Here is a 13,783-nt window from a genome sequence, read left to right as displayed (position 1 = left end):
CAGTATCAAATTATGTCAAGTAACTCTAGTAAAAGAGAAAGCTCACCAACTTTCAAGCCAGCTAAAGGGTTAAAGTCCTTTACCTCTATGACTGACGATTCAGTTCCTGACAATGATAAACCTTTATCTTCCGAACCATGTGCGGCTTATCCACAAATGTCACTATCACTATCTGATTCTCCATGTAACAACCCCTCTATCTCTTTGTGCAGTATGCCAACGGTAAGACTAGTTGACACAAATGGCAAAATACCCACGTACATCGAGAAGTCAACACAGTCTATCCAAAATTTCAAAAACCAGGGATTCTAACAGTTTGCCTCGCACTTACGAAGATACTGATCGATATAGTACTGATATTCGTCAGTCACAATAACTCTCCAACCGAAATTAACGGTGAACTTAACCAATTAGCACCCCTCACACACGTATGGATTATTAATACTGATAAAAATCTTGAACGACCCTTTAAAGCTGTGTATTTTTGAGTTTGTGGCTGGAGAAGTGACGAAAAGTGATGTCTTCCCACAATACAGTTGCATACAATCCCCCTGATCGCACACACTCAAGTAAGTTAAGGGATATTTGCCTTACAGCATGCGGCATGTTGAACGTCATCCGCCTTAGAAAAAAGTCAGATAGATTGACTTGCCGTCTCCCGTTTAAGTTTAGCTGTTGTAACGATGCTAAACAATTTATTGGTTCCAGCAAAATATTAGCTCATTAATTCCATACAAGAGCATAAAAGTCACTTCTGATCTAACACCCTGTCAACGTTATATAAGAAGACGTGAAGCAATATGATTGCATGATAATGTTACAGCAAATAACCAGCTAGTGACAGTTCACAACACAGTAAATAGTTTAAAGCGCATGAACAGTTAGCATGACGTCATTCCACAAACGGCAGATCACTTTTTAGATCTAGATGAGTCTACAGATCAAAAACCTTTGGATAATATACGGATTGCAGTCGTCACCCAAAAGCATAACGGCATTTCTAATCACGGCTGTTCGCTCAGTAAAGTACTAAAATGTGAGCCGTATGGCGACACAAATCCAGCTAAACTTATTCACTTGAAAATTAGACCTCCTCAAGATGCTCTACAAGACAACGAAACTCTGCAGCCCTGACAAGAAAGGTTGGGGAGGCAAAATCCACGATATCGAGTGGGGAAACAGGTAAGATTGAGACCAACCTTTTTACACACAGACTAAAAAAACTACGAGACTACTGATAACTCTACTCACCCTCTTAAGGCCAAAACCATTATTAAGCATGGTAATTATAGGTTCCTCACCCCACACCCTATCTACATCCCCCAGGATCCCAACTGTAATTACTCTCAGAAAAAAACTTTCCACACCTTTCAGCACCAACCTGTCGCACAAAAGCGGATTCCATGTAAAATAACAGTCTCAACTACTTCTAGCTACGTACAGCAGACCCTCCTCACGCTCACACCAACGTAAACAGCTATAGCAGAGGCTATGAGCGTAACCATAAAGACTATTTTGGGAGTAACAGTACACTTCACAGTCGGCCTGTACAAGATTTTTTTGGGAATGCGGCCCCTGGTGGCACCTCTGTTGAAGCATATCGCTCAAGTTATTTCGAACCACATGCGGAACATAAACTTGCTCCCCCCATATACTTTCCATCAAAGAGTACTTCCACCCTTACCTCCTGGATAAACTCCCCAAGTAACTTCACCAGCTCATTCGATACATCTCCCACTAACTCTAACTATCCAAATATAGAGCTGTTGAAGAACATTCAATCCGTCACTTCAAACCCGTATCACACCCGCGAGTGTTATGATAACTTTAATCGAGATACTCTCACTCATTTTAACTCAGTAGGCCATTCGTTTAACATGTGTCTTATCAACGCTAGGCCGATCTGCAATAAGAAGACTGATTTAGCTCTGTTTGTATTCGTACAACAATCATCGCTTATGATGATATAAGAAGCATGGACTAACAGTAATATTTCCGACCTAAGTATATTTCTTGATAACTTTTTCATATATAGAATTGAAAGATTGAAAGGACGAGGTGAAGGGTGCCTTATTTACGCTCATTCTAGCTTAAAATCACTAATATGTGATATGTCCGAACTAAGCAAATTCAGGACTCAATGTGGATTGTTTTAAAGCCTTCGAATTCCATTTTCTAACTGTTCGACTGTGTCTGCCGTCAACCTAACGCATCACTAAGTGAAATAGAAATGTTGTCAGAGGTATTCACACTAGCATCATCCCTTCCATTCACGATCAAGCTTATTTATGGTGACTTCAACATGCTTGAAATCCCTTGGTTTCTAGTCAAGGCGCCGAAACGTTATGAATCATTTACCGAATTCTAGAACAAAGACAGTGGAGTCAGTATGTCAGAAGCCCTACCGGACATCAAAATATCTTGGACTTAGTCTTTACCAGTGACCTCACCCCCAATACTATGTATGATGGAAAAAATTTTTCGGATGGCGATCATAGCAGTCACTTGTAGCCTTAATATAAAAACCACAACCAGTAGATGCAGAACTGTCACAGTTCGTAGAAACTATCGCTAGGTTGATTGGGATAACTTCCACAATTACCTAAGAAGCACTGATTGGGGAACGTTCTTTACTGTAAACAGTAATAACTCTATCGCAATATCATAAATATCTTCAACAAAATCGTACCTTTAGAACACTGGAAACCTAAGTTCTCTAAAGGTGTGTATGCACTGGTCTCTACGTGAAGACGTCTTCAAAGACATTTCACTTGATTCCACAACCCTAATGACCTTTCCCTTTTTAGTTACGATGACAGAAATACTTGTCCGAACAGGGGCAATACGTACACAAAAAACATTCGAACAGGAAAAACGTGCTGTTGAACTTAATAATAACTCCTCTGCACTCACCATACTCTTTCAATATAGACTCAAACGTTCTAAACCGAGAGGGAACATGTTTATTAAAGACAAACAAGTATACGAAGATCCAAAACTTGTTTCGGAACTATTTAGTGAACACTTTTGTTCCTCATCAACTGATGAAAAACCGCTAAATGATTCTGAACCAATCCTAGCACCTCTTTGTGAGATTACTAATGTAGACTTTAATGTACGAAATATCTCTAAGGCAATTAGCACATTGGAACACACATACACTGATGCACCAGATGGCATTCCGGCTAGCATGCTAAAATGTGGAGGTGATGACACATATGTTTTACTTCTCAAACTGTTTGCGATATCACTCTCTACAGCGTGTTACCTTACTGCCTGGAAAACTACACACATAATTCCCAAAATTAAAAAAAGGACCTGAAGCAAATGTTGATAATTACCGACCCATAAACATAACTTAAGTGGTGCCTAGAGTGATGGAAAAAGTAGTTAAGGCCGCAGTAGTCCAACATCTGATTACTAATAATCTCATCTCGGTCTCCCAGCATGGATTTCTTAGGCCCACATCATGTGATACATGCCTAGTAGACTACATGAATGATATAACTTTGAAACAAAACAACGGACTCCTTGTAGCAGTCATGTTTTCAGACTTTAAGAAAGCTTTTGATAAAGTCGCACGCAAAAAACTTCTAGTCCTTCGGAATCAACAACCCACTCTATTCATGGTTTGCATCATTCTTAACAGAACGTAAACAAATGGTAAAGTACAGCGACTGTCTCTCATCACCTAGACCAATAACTAGTGGAGTCATCCAGAGAAGTGTATTAGGCCCACCCTTGTTTCTCATGTGTATAAACTATATATATAACATCATAAAGTTTGGGAAACCCTACTTATATGCTGATGCTCTGGAAATAGTATACAGCTATAAGCCTGAAGTGAAAGTGTATCTCTGATTCAAGATGACCACAATAACCTTTCTATCTGAAGCAAAATATGATAATTGCCATTTAACCTCAACAAGTTCGGGATCATGCATTTCGGGAAGTATCCCTACGAACTACATCTTTACTTAAATAAAAGTAGAGTCTAGACACTTAAATCAGTTCACGATCTAAGAGTTAATTATACAGGAAGCCTAAACTTTGAAGAACATGCCTCCTCTATTACTTCTAAATCTAGATGGCTGATTGATTGTCTCCACTTATATCTGTAAAACTATGTTTACTCGTGGTCGTATAGAGGTTTAAAAAACTCCAAGATGGTCGTGGTAGATTCTAATGACACGGACCGTTGGAGTGTAATAATTTAAGAAAACAAACCTTTCAATGTTCAATCTGGGTTGATACGAAATATGCCTACAAAAAGGTATAAAGTAAATAAATACATTAGCTATACTGTTTTAATCTGAATAGGATGTTCTCGCCTGACTCTTAATCATCCAACTTGAGCTTTTGCAGATCCGCGGATTCACCTGCTCCTGTGGATCAAGAAATTTGGGCTATGGCTAGTGCTGAATTTCAAATCGGATACGAGTGTGGCTCCATATAATTGTTGGGGAGGCAATTAGGAGTAGAATCATTGAACATTTGTTGGACTCCAACCACTCCACCGATTCACAGATGATGTTAAGGTCACACATAAAATTCGTCCAAATATGCCGACATTTCTGTGTACTCAACTCTTAAAAACATCATGAGCTCTTGCCGTCTATGAAACGAAGCGTGAAAAGTATGTATAACAGAAGCACATCTAGCGTTTTCTATTATGACGACCTTAAAATATTACCGTTATCCTATTCTAGTTTCCTTTGATTGATGTCGCGTTTGAAAATATACCTCTTGAAGATTCGAATTCTGAAAAAGCATTGACTTTACAAATATGTTACAATTAATAAGCTCGTCCCAGTTTCTTGGAATTCAGCGTGCATAAGGAAGTAACCCCAATCTAAACGTAGTTCCTTCTTTGAAAAATGTTGATTTACATCTGACTATAAACATGTATTCTGATAGTGTTTCAAATGGTACGGCCGAAACCTCCGTTGTCGCAACACTCAGCTGCAGTGACTACGAAGTGAACAATAGCCTAAATGGTGGAAACAACTAGATAACCTGTCATATGCTTGAAGAAGATATATAAGGACCTCGAAAACCACCAGAAGCATGGCAAACAACGCAGGAGTCCCACAAATTACAGAGGGTATGAAAAACCACAAACATTTCACCGGAACATATAACAAATTTGAATAATAACTCGAGTCACAGACGGCTGACAAGTCACATACATAGACCTAGTAGCCGTCTTAGTTCCCCCAAGGTTTCCAGTATGCCTATCATAGATATTAAGATCAACGACAATAAGAAGACCTTTTCTCCGGTTCCGCCAGCCACTCTGCTGAGAACGGTAAATATTTTTGAACTAAATGCGGGATTACTGAACGTGTCGCCCCTCAAAACACAATTCTCACCTCAACCAATTCGACGGGTATCCACGGGACTATTGCTGATCTACTGTGTGACTCGCTTCTTTATAGTATTTCCCAGTTTCTTATTTCTCCATTCAATTCTCGCTCTCTCTTCAAAAAAAATTAGCTATCTTAAAACCCTTGTACTCCTTACCAATCGAAACACTTTACTTTCTACGAAAACTTTGTACAAGTTATCCATATCAGATTACTCTTTAAGACTAGATAGTTATGATTTTCCTGCATCCTATAAACACCATGGATGGGATGCGGTGCAATTATCTATGTCCGTTCGAAATTCGAAGTCATTAAATTTTAGAATGAATATTTTGGGACTGTCGATGGTCCCACTTGGGTGACTTTAAGTTTTAGATCTCAAAAATAAATTTTTGTAAGATACATATACTAATCAACCCATCTAAACACTAACTTTGATAAGTTGATGACGAACATATTTTTCATTGTCTATCGCCAACCATTTGCTTTTGAAATCATTTGAGGAGATCTTGATCCCCCACACATTAGATGGATTTCCACTTCGGTATTAAAACGATATGAAACGTTGGACGAAATAGAACTTCATGAGTGGGTCTAAGAGGTCTGTATGCCAACTAGAAGAAATAACATACTTGACTTAATATTGACAGTCAACTTCATCCCAGACATAGTGAACATAGACCGTGAATTTTTATGAGTGAGTATATTTCACCCTCCAACTGAGATGCTTTAACGCTGAAACAGGGTAAGAGAGTAGGTAGTTATATCAGGAAATATGGAAGTGCACTGAAACTCCTAGTCAGTTCCCAAAATGAAAATTATGCTTTGTCACAGGTAACATTGACACTGCGCTTTTCGATAAATCCATCAATTTAACGCTTTGCCTGGACTGTGTAGTGGTACCGGTTCTCAATCACAATCTTTGAAATCGAACTTACGATAACTAAGAAGATTTGCACCCAACATTTAGCACTTAACCGATTTGGCATGTCTTGGCAATCCAGACGTCGTCACTCTATGTAGATTCTTCCTTTTCACATTAAGTATATCGTTGTATTCTCGGACCAAATGTATTCTTCAGAAGTCCTAATTTCATGATGGGATGAGTCAGTATAGAGATTAGATGTGACTTCGACGTAAGATCTTATAGATTAGATAATCATATCATGGTAAGTCCTCAATTTCGGATTTGGTACATTATTCTGGTAGCATAGATGATGCACTCAATACCTACCTAGACAACTACACGGCACCAAATTTCGACCATGTCATTTATAAAGCCAATAGGATCTAAAATATGTTTAGAACTTGGAAGTATAAGCTGAAAAAATTAGAGCGTCACTACTGTAGGCACCGAAACTTGAGTGCATTTCATAGAATTGTAGAACATCAACGTTGATGGTCTATGTCGAATGATTGGAGGCCTACTCGTGTTAGACGGGAACGGTGTAACGAACAAGCTAACTTTGAAGTCACACCTCGCGACCAGCACCTTACTTGAATTGCTCCATCGACGTATCAAGAGACCACGGATGCTCTGAAGACTGTACAACACAAAGGATGCCATTACAAGAATATATTAGTTAAAGTAGATACAAGCGAAAGTAGAACCCTGACGCATGGGCCAGTCATTGGCGCATGATTAACTGATGTGCGTTGATTGTCCTTGACCTTGACAGGGATCGGTGATCTGTTCGATATTCGGTGACCCAGCTGCCGGATGATTTGGCTAGAGTTCAGTGACATTTCACTGCTTCTACAGAATAATTGACTTAACTTAGACACTGGTATTTACGACTATGGGGAAGGCTTAAGGTAGAAAAATCCGGAATTGTCAAAACTTCGACTGTTCAAATTCGACTTGAACTCGAATGCGTATCAGACAACCAGATTCTTCATAATTAATGTCAACACTATAAATAAACCTGATACTACTTGTGAGCGATTCAGCCACCATTTCTTGAGACGTTACAGTAAAGAAACAGAAACCTCTGTTAGTATGTTTCCAATGTTAGCGCTAAAGAATATATCAACAATTGATTTTACACTCAGCAACATCAAGCAGACCACAACTGTCTGAAAATCTCCTAGGACGGTCGAACTTATGGTTTTTTATGTCTCATTCACTAGGTGAGGTATTAGGGAATTTCTGTTATTCCGTTTTACAATGAGAAATTTATCCATAGACCATAAAGCCTATCCATCTTCACGTCAAACATCGCTTATCAGCTCTAGATTCGAGATGGAATCACGTAGCAATATTTCTGACTATAGGACCATTAATATGACCTCCATGCAATCAAGAATCATGAAAAACACCAATAAACACTGTTATTATCTTTTTCTTCCAAAAATGATAGTGAACCATTCTAAACATGTGTTTATAACTGTATACTCCTGCTCCATAGCGCACTTGGAACCTTTTGATTGAATTACTCGGGGAAGAGATATTAGTCAATACATGATAATCCCATCCTTCTATTTTAGTAAGGCCTTCGACAGTTTCTCATACAACTTTCATCCCCGAAAACCACCCTCACTTGGCACACAGGATCTCTCGAGCTATTGATTCGAATCTTTTTTAACAAGCCCCAGCCAAATCCTTCTCTTTTGATCTTGTTACTCTAAGCCCGCGAATACAGCCAGTGTAGTTATACAAGGTGCAATTAGCCCATTACTTATTTTTCTCTCCCTTAAGGACTTGTTCACACTCTTTTAATACGGTAAACCTTTCCTTTTTGCCGATGACTTGAACGTGCTTTCTTCATTTTCGCCTACTAACAAAGACAGCTACATTTCAACGGTAATCCATGAAGACATAAAAAGCCATACAAATAGACTGTGGTTGATTCCGTCACCCAGTGTTGACAGAAGAGGATTTATTTACATTAGCCACAGCCCTAACGTAAATCTGGTTCTATACAAACATGCACTGGAACCATCCAACAATCTTCAAGTAAGATATAGTAATGGTCTGCATTTTTCTAAACCCATTACATCTAAGCATCTAAAACACGAGAACTAAGGAATCATAATGGTAACTTTCAATAACACGGAATTCAGATTATTATCATCTTGTATTACTCTTACCGAAATAAACTGACTAATCAGACTTATTTTATCTTCATCGTGTATTGTTAACTCCTACAAATTGATAATCGACTATTTTCCATCGCTATCAATGTAGGTTTTCATCTCGTCATTCTTAGCTATTTCTACATAAGCCCATTCTACCATCAAACCCTACTGTATTATCAATTTCGTCTTTAAATATTATTTGTAGTGCGTGGATGACCATTTATTCTAAATCTGTTTCACAAGTAAAATTTGTCAAGCTATTGACACATTTAGCTCTGTTCCCTTCTTGAAGTCAACCTAATATTTCTCTATATAATACAGAATTTGTTCGGATAGGTCGGACACTACACTGAAATTGTTAAGACCCGTGTATAAATGCGATTCCGGGAAAACCCGAAAATGTTTCGTCACGGTACTTATCAATAATAGTGAGAGTAACGATATAAGTCCTCCCCTGCCACCTAAGCGACTTGTTGCAACACTTTAAACTCTACTCAATTGCCAACAGATTGGATAACAATAATCCTTTTCCACAACTTATGGCTCAAGGTAGAATGGATCTAAGCTGCTACAGACCCAAAGTACTGGTTTCAATGCTAGCAGAATTACTAGGAATTCTGTTAGGTGACTAAGCGGGGTTCAAGTGATTTAAATGGTTCTTGACGTAACAGAAGAAGCTTATGTTAAACTGAATTCCTTTTATATTAACGGTGGATCACAGATACTGTCGGGTAGATTTATTTAACGAGCAAAAGAGATTATTAGTAATTTCCAACCTAATACTGTCATGATTCCCTAAGAGTATGTCAAGTTTCCCCTGAAGGACTCCTGGGAAGTCGCATGTACCACCTTGGTCGACAGGGAATTCCAAATGTTGACTACTCATGAAGAGTAGCAGATGTACCTACAGTCCATTCCGTCATTTCTTGTCTTTAATTTGGCTCTAAGATATGTGCTGAGACTGAGCTTTAGTAGGTATTTAATGGGATGCCCGGATGTGTTCAGAATGGTAAGTCATTAGTTTGCCTCTAGGACGGAGTAAAGGTTCGGTGATTTAAAACACTCTCCATAAGGCTTACAGTTGAGACCTGAAAGTGATTTCATGGCTCGCCGTCGGATACATCTTAATGTGGTCTTAACCTTTTGAATTGACTGAGGAAACACCATGATTCTATACCCTGCGTGGAGTCGAATAAAGCTGTTGAAGATCAAGTGGAACGTTCTGCCGTTAAACTGGCCCTACGATCTTAAGTCTTATGCTAACTACTGCGAAAATCCCTTTCGAGCAAATTTTATGTTGGGAATATAGAAACGCATTTTTGGCCAGTTCGACGGCAAAACTTTCCACTTGATCGTCAACAGCTTTATTCGACCCCGTGCAGGGTGTAGAATCATAGTGCTTACTCTCAACTTTTCTCTTTCTTCTGATGATCGGCAGGTATATGCAGACGTCAACATCTGGAGAGAAGCACAGGATACGATGGACAGCTAGGATGCATCTGGACGACTTAGGCTTCGCAGATGATCTTGCCCTCCTATCACACACGCAACAACAAATTCAGGAGAAGACGACCAGTGTAGCAGCAGCCTCAGCATCAGTAGGTCCCAATATTAACAAATGGAAAAGCAAAACTCACCGATACAATACAGCATGCACCAATCGAATCACACTTGATGGAGAAGCTTTGGAGGATGTGAAAACCTTTACATATCTGGGCAGCATCATTGATGAACTCGGTGGATTTGATACAGATGTGAAGACGCGGATCTGCAAAGCAAGAGCAGCATATTTACAAGTGAGGAACATCTGCAACTTAAAACAATTGTTAACCAACAACAAGATCAGAATTTTCAATACAAATGTGAAGACAGTTCTACTGTATTGGGCGAAAACATGGAGAACAACGAAGTCCACCATCCAGAAGATACAGGTGTTTATCAACAGTTGTCTATGCAAAATACTTCGGATATGCTGGCCAGACACTGTCAGCAACAAGTTACTGTGGGAGAGAACAAACCAGGTTCCAGTGGACGAAGAAATCAGGACACACATCAAGGAAAGCACCTAACTGCGTCACAAGGCAAGCCCTCACATGTAATCCTCAAGTTTAAAGGAAAAGAGGAAGACCAAAGAACACATTACGCCGAGAAATGGAGACAGACATAAGAAGAATGAACAGAAATTGGATAGAATTAGAAAGGAAGGCTCAGGACAGAGTGGGTTGGAGAATGCTGGTGTGTGGCCTGTACTCCTTCACGAGGGGTGACAGGCATAAGCAAATAAGTAATCCAGGTTGCTTGTGTGAGTTCCTCATGACCATGTTAGGATGTGAGTTGTTAGATAGGTCTTAGCGAAAGTTTATGACTGTCGGAACGGATAACACGGATAAAACCAAGTGTTATTAGGAGTTAAGATGTGCTAAAACTAGCATCGACGTGGAAGACTGTTTAAAACCAAGAAGTGATCCGTTGTAAAATCATAGCTAACTACTGACTGTGATGGAACTGCAAAAGGAAGGTAATCTACTGAACGTTAAACTTAAGATAGATTCTTTAGATCGAAAATAGTACTCTTGCTGCGTAGTGGCAGGTAAATTTCGGGGAGTGCGAATCACATTATGACTAAAGTTCCCGTTCACAAAGAGTGCATAAAGAGGAGGTCGATAAGATAAAACGTCACGATAAGACTATAATTTATGGACAGCCTTTGATTGACGCTAAAAGGGCCTTGAAACTATCCACCTACCTACCATTGCTAAATGATGTTTACACAGCAGTTTGAAAAATAAGGATTATGTTTTGCAGCTGATGGTTAGAGTTAGGTATTATATTTATGGTCCACATCACGAACGGACATCAGCCAAAATGCCGAGACGCTACATAAGCGAGGGGCGAATAAACTTTGCGCCAAAATAGGAGACTTGTAAACCTAAATCTTATTGGTTCGTTCCTAAATTATTGTCTCTTCAAAACCTCTTTCATGAGGCACAACATGGCTTCTAGAAAGACAGACCCTGTACCACAAGCAGTTTATCGACTTGGAACAGTATACAAAGTTTTATGGTCAGAAACTGGCAGTGTATGGATTATTTATGGACCTCTTTAAAGCATTTGATACATTACCGCATACTGTGCCACTAAAGTTGGGAGGAGAGGACCCATTAACCCTTTTTTTCCTGGTTAAGAAACTACCTAATGGACGGAGTGTTCTGCTTGAAGGCTAAAAGGTCCATATCTGGAGTTCCACAGGGAACCACAGTGGGCCCTCTCTCATTCTTCATATTCATCAACTACCTGCTAGAAAATTTCAATCTACTAGTTCGTACCGATGGTTATAAGGTTAAACTTTGGGGAGCCATCAGATGCGCTTGAGATTTCCAAAAGCTCTGTGGCTACCTGAATAATAAGAACAGAAGAAGGGCTTGATATTCAGTTTCAAAGTATGTCTGATGAAAACTTGGGCTACAAGAGAGACTTCGGTCAACTAGTTCAGTCTCAGTCATCGTTTCTCCGAGACGCAGGAGAGCAACCTAAGTATGTTGCTGACAGAAATTTCAGACACTAATAACAACTATCGAGGTGATTTGGTGAGAGTCTGTGATATTCTTCTCCACATTTGATGAAACTTAAGTATACTGAATCGTGAGCTCTTTTCGAAACTATTCAAGACCTGAGTATCGCCACATATTCGAACCCGCCAGCATCATTGCACTCTCTCTTCAAAAGGAATCTGAATGTCTCGAGACAGATACAAAAGCTTGCAATCAAGCTTGTCATGAAGTTTAAGGACAAGCTTTGTGATGGCCCATTTCACTGCTTGAAACCGCAATAGCCATGTTACAAAAGAATAAGAAGTGACTCGAATGCGATGTGAAATACGTTAAGTACTACACTTCACACTAGTTGCAATGCCTTACCGTAACCTCAATTTCGCACCACGCAAAGCCATTCTCGAGGAGTTGAAAACGAAGGTAAGTTCGCACTTCCTCATAATGAGTAAGTCCTATAGCTTCCAAACTAAGTCAGCTCGAGATGATGAACAACTATTTAAATTTATCCGGATAAGCACTATCACCAAGTGAAAACCAAAACAAAGTAGTTGGGAAAATGAAGTTTCTAAACAAATATTGCCACACAGTTATTCAACCAATGATTATCCATTCAGAGGTCAAATATAAATTACATGAAATAGACAAACTGATAAAAAGTATAGGACAATTATCAAGTGCAACAAATAAGTGTTCCTATCAACACAGGAATTTTATCCTACCCTTTCTGGATAGATCCTATAGAAACTGTCAGAAAGAGTATATTTAATGTCGTTATAACACAGAACGCTTCCCTTTCTGGAAGGGTGTTTCAATTCACACTCAAAATGCACGATTCCATTCATTGCAGGCAACTTAATAAAAAAGAGAACTGAATCAATACAGGGGCTGTCATAACCCAAAATCGACTTGAACAGCGTAAACATAGTTCAGGAAATTATAGGAATTTAGTCAAGACGTAGGGAAATCAAAAACATCAATAAAATTCACATAGTACTACCTCAAATGGAATCAAAACATCAACAGAACATACGTCTGAAGGGATCAAGAAGAATACATAACAGCGATGTGTATATGGAAAGATTTTCACACACAAAACTTCCAGAAAGATTCTTACAAGCCCTGCCCTGACTCCGCTCACAACCTATGTGACTAAAGTCCCTCCCTCAGTTGAGGGTTCCAAGAGGGTACAAAATGGTCACTTATGTACCCACAGTTCATAGTCTTTCGTTTGAAACACCAGTTAACTTCACTCACAAGGAAATAAACTTTGCACCCACAAGCATACGTGTACTATATTCCACATATTATCCATTGTCATTCTCCTTTATTATTGCCATTAGTGATTTATCTGAGATCATTTTATGTTTGAGTCTGCGTTTTTTTCTCTTCAGAATCTTGCTCTGAGGGCGAAGCTGAAGAACTTTTGACATCTGGAACAAACTTGACGTAGGCACCTTCCCAAGGTCATAGTTCGCATCAAGCGCTCCACAAGTCTACTTTATAACAACTATAAACTTGAAAAGTTGCATTACATAAATATTTAGCACGACCAAAATCCTAATACAATTTTTGCCGAGATTGGATCTGATGTGCAACGTGGACGCGATGCCCCTCCGGAAAATATCTTGAAGATTGCACAGTATATCTGAACGAATGAACTGATATTCACTTTTATAGATTATATTTACAAAAAAACCCTGCTTGGGATGCATACTGTGAAACAGTAAATGTCGTAACTTGTAGATCACGCCTGTAAAAATGACGTGTACCTGCCCTTGCAGAAATATG

Source organism: Schistosoma mansoni, chromosome 1, assembly GCF_000237925.1.
Source record: "Schistosoma mansoni strain Puerto Rico chromosome 1, complete genome".
Classification (NCBI taxonomy): Eukaryota; Metazoa; Platyhelminthes; class Trematoda; order Strigeidida; family Schistosomatidae; genus Schistosoma; species Schistosoma mansoni.
The sequence above is the reverse complement of the archived record's forward strand: the minus strand, read 5'-3'. Positions refer to the sequence as shown.